This window comes from Sarcophilus harrisii, chromosome 2, assembly GCF_902635505.1.
Source record: "Sarcophilus harrisii chromosome 2, mSarHar1.11, whole genome shotgun sequence".
NCBI classification, from domain to species: Eukaryota; Metazoa; Chordata; class Mammalia; order Dasyuromorphia; family Dasyuridae; genus Sarcophilus; species Sarcophilus harrisii.
The window spans coordinates 400320371-400324235 of NC_045427.1; the positions used below are offsets into that span (position 1 = coordinate 400320371).

General features: G+C 33.0%; 1 pseudogene; it reads right to left on the bottom strand.

Annotated features, from left to right (window-relative positions):
• Positions 1-2286: 2286 nt before the first annotated feature.
• Positions 2287-2605, bottom strand: LOC100916251 (annotated as a pseudogene).
• Positions 2606-3865: the final 1260 nt, after the last annotated feature.

Below are 3865 nucleotides of genomic sequence, written 5' to 3' on the forward strand. Positions count from 1 at the left end.
TTTGAATTCTCTTGGGAGAGACAAAAAGCAATAAATATGTACAAATGAGCTATATGCAAAAAAAAAATTGGGAATAATTCAGAGAAGAAAGGCACTAGAACTAGCAGCTTTGGGAAATTCTTCCTATGCAAAATGGAATTTTATTTGGGACTTGAAGGAAGTCAGGGAAGCCAGTAGAATAGAGAGGATTCCAAACATAGGAGACATCTAGAAAAAAATGCCCAGAACACAGAAATATGCAGACTCATCACCAGGTTAGTGCAACAATCCAAATATGTGCTGATGATAGTCTGCTAACAGTATCCAAGAAGACAGGGGAGGTCTACTAAAAAAATATTGTGAAGCTGAAATTGAAAAGCCTTATCTATAGATTGGATATGAATGGTTAGAGACAGTAAAAAGCTGAGGATGAAAGTTAAGATGTGAGCTAAAGGAATAAAGAGGATAGTTTTGGTTACAATAGTAATGGGGAATATAGGGGTGGTAGAAATTTTTAGGGGGAACCTAATAAATTCAGATTTGAGCATGTTGAGTTTAAAATATCTACTGGATATACAGTTTAAAATGTCTGAAGGCAATTGAAACAACATAAAACTGAAGATCAATGAAGAGATTAACAAGAAAGGAGATTTAAGAATCTTCAGCATAGAAATGGCAATTAAAATCATGGAAGCTGATGAGAACACCAAGTGAAGTAGCATTGAGAATGAAAAGAAGATATTCAAGAATATCGGATGAAGTCTAAAAATGGTGGCCTTTGCAATTAGATATTCACTAATATCAATGTATTTCCTTAAATTTTTCTTATCTATTATATTTCTAATTTTGTGACCTTCATAAACTAGAACTGTGTATTCTGTGCATGACTCCTTTTAAATATACTACTGTTTTATTGCTTTGATTTTTAAATGGGAAAAACATTTCTAATTCTCAGTTCTTGGATTAAAAAACAAAAATAAAACAAGCAAATAGCATGTTTGTTCTATTTGAAAGTTTTTCTATATTTAAAGAGAATGCTTTTTATATTGGAGATGTTTTAAAAGTGTGAAGATTTGCTGTTAATCCTAGACAGCCCTGTATTTGAAGAAAAATCTAATCTTCATTTTTTTAAGGCAAGCTTCATAGAATAGTGAGGGATGGTTCCTACTGCTTTTCATCATTAGAAAGGGTTTCCAGCATTTATGTTGCTTTGGAAAGAGGACTTTAACAATGAAACATTCCACGGTCAAAGAGACACACAAAAAAATGCTTTGTGATACCCACATTAATAGGAGATAACCTCTTAGATATGAGGAACAAAATAAGACAGAAAAGGAACTCTCTCACAGGTAGAAGGAAAACCAGTTGAATATAAAGTGCTGAAATCCTACAGGAAAGAGAATATCAAGAAGGAGAAGGTAATCAAGAATATGAAAGGCTGGGGAGTGAAGCCAAAATGGAGAATAAAAGGCAGAAACTGACCTGAGCTCTCCCAAATTCTCTTCCAAATAACTTTAAATAACAACTTAATAGAAATTCTGAGTGACATAACCCACAGAAAGACGGAATGAAACAATGTGGAAGTACAAGACAACATAGAAGATTGCCAGAAAAACGTTTGTTGTACTAGAATGAGCAAAAAGCACAATGCAGAGCAGCCTGCACCAGCTCAGCTCAGGCCCCATAAGACATTAGCAGGCCTTGACAAGACTTGAACCAGTGGCAGCAATGATGGCTTTTAGAGATCTCAATCCACAGACATTAAGGGGATTACACTGGTCATAAGGAGATTAAAGGAATTCCTTTGCTGTTACTGAGGACAGGAACCTGATCCATTGTCCATTCCAGATTCTGGATCAGTTCCAAAGTGAGGAGGAAGCCTGGGACACCAGAGCTTGTTGACATAGGGGAGCAGGGACCTTGGTTACAATTCCAAAGCTGAAAAGAATGCTTGTGATCACAGACCAAAGCCTAGGAACCTACTTAACACACGCCTCCTTAAATCATACCACCTTGGATAAACTAGAAACTTCATAACTAACTCTAAAAAGAAAAATATGAATTGGTGCCAGGAGAGCTCAAAAATAATATAAGAGAAACAGAGGAAAAAGTGGAAAAAGAAATGAGAGTTATGCAAGAAAAATATCTTTCCACTGTCTCATGCTTAATGTATTTCTATAGCATAACTGGAATTAAGATCACCTTTGAAAAAATTAAATGGTTACATAATGTTTATGAAATATTAAAACAATCACGAGAAAATTTTAGTGATAAACTTAATTGCTTTTTGTTCTCCCCATTTATTAATCAATTTATTATTGGCGATATACATTTAATAAGAAGATTTGATTGGTCTTTCAATTCTTTCAGTCTTATGATGGCAGAATTGACTACGACTGCAGAGTTGGTATTTTAGATCCAATGCAGCACCAGCTACTGTTTTCTTACAGGATCCACAATGCCAGATACTCACAGTCTGTCCCTTCATTTTTGTCTTGCAATAGAAAGAGCCTGTTTTTTTGACATGCTGGCTAATTTCAATTTTCTTCACCATTTTTATGAGGGACATATTATAATGTATTCCATATTTATCAACAATTCTAACCTTCTTGGTACAGTTAACCATGTTGCCAATTGCGGGGTTAGAGCTCAGGGAGAAATTAATTGCTTTTTTGATAGAGAAATAGGAACAAATAGGATCTCAGATTTCATCAGAATGAAAAAATCCCTCCATCAGTTCAAATGACAAGCTGTTGAAACATTGTGCAATGGTATCAAGTTTAAATAGAAATGAAAGTCACTAAACTATACATAAGGATAATTAAAAGCTGTATATTGACTTAGAATACCACACATTAATGGTTGTGTTCTATTATATGATTATGTGTTTTGTTAAATATTCCCCAATTGCATTTTATGAATTGTAATAAGTTTATTTATTTTTAATACACATTGCTTTGTGAATCATGTTGGAAGAGAAAAATCAGAGCAAAAGGGAAAAACCATGGGAGAGAGTTTAAAAAAACAAACAAACAGAAAAAGGAAGTGAACATAGCATGTGTTGATTTACATTCAGTCTGTTTTTTTTTTTCTTTTTCTGAAGAAGAATTCCTTAAAAAGCAGAATCTGTGAAACAAAAAAAAGAAGTACAAAAATATAGTGAAAAAAATCTTTAAAAAATACAATTGTAGGGGCAGCTAATTGATGCAGTAGATAGAGCATCAGCCCTGAAGTCAGGAGGACCTGCGTTTAAATATGGCCTCAGACACTTAATACTTCCTAGCTTTGTGACTCTAGGAAAGTCACATAACCCTAATTGCCTTAGTCAAAAAAAAAAAAAAAAAAGAATACAATTGTAACAAATGGCAAATGAAAAAAAATGTAAAAAGTACAAAAAGTAACAAAATCCTTAAAAAGGATAAATGGAAAAGGATATAGAAAATCTCCCTGAAGAAAACAATTCCTTAAAAATTAGAATTGGCCAAGTGGAATCTAATGACACCATGAGACATCAAGAAACAAGGAAACAAATTTTTTTTAAAACAACAAAAAAAAAGAAAATATGAGGTATCTCACTGAAAAAAAAAAATACAACAGATCTAGAAAATACATCCATAAGAGATAATTTGAGAATTATTGGACTACCTGAAAGCCATGATTAAAATAAAAAAAGCCTAACATCATTTTTCAAGAAATAATCAGAGAAAAGTGCCCTGATATTCTAGAAACAAAATATTACATAGTAATTGAAATAATCTATCAATTACCTCCTGAAAGAGATCCCAACATGAAAATACACAGAAATATTATAGCCAAATTCCAAAGGTACCATATCAAGGAGAAAGTAGTGTAATCACTGAGAAACAAATAATTCAAGAATTGTGGA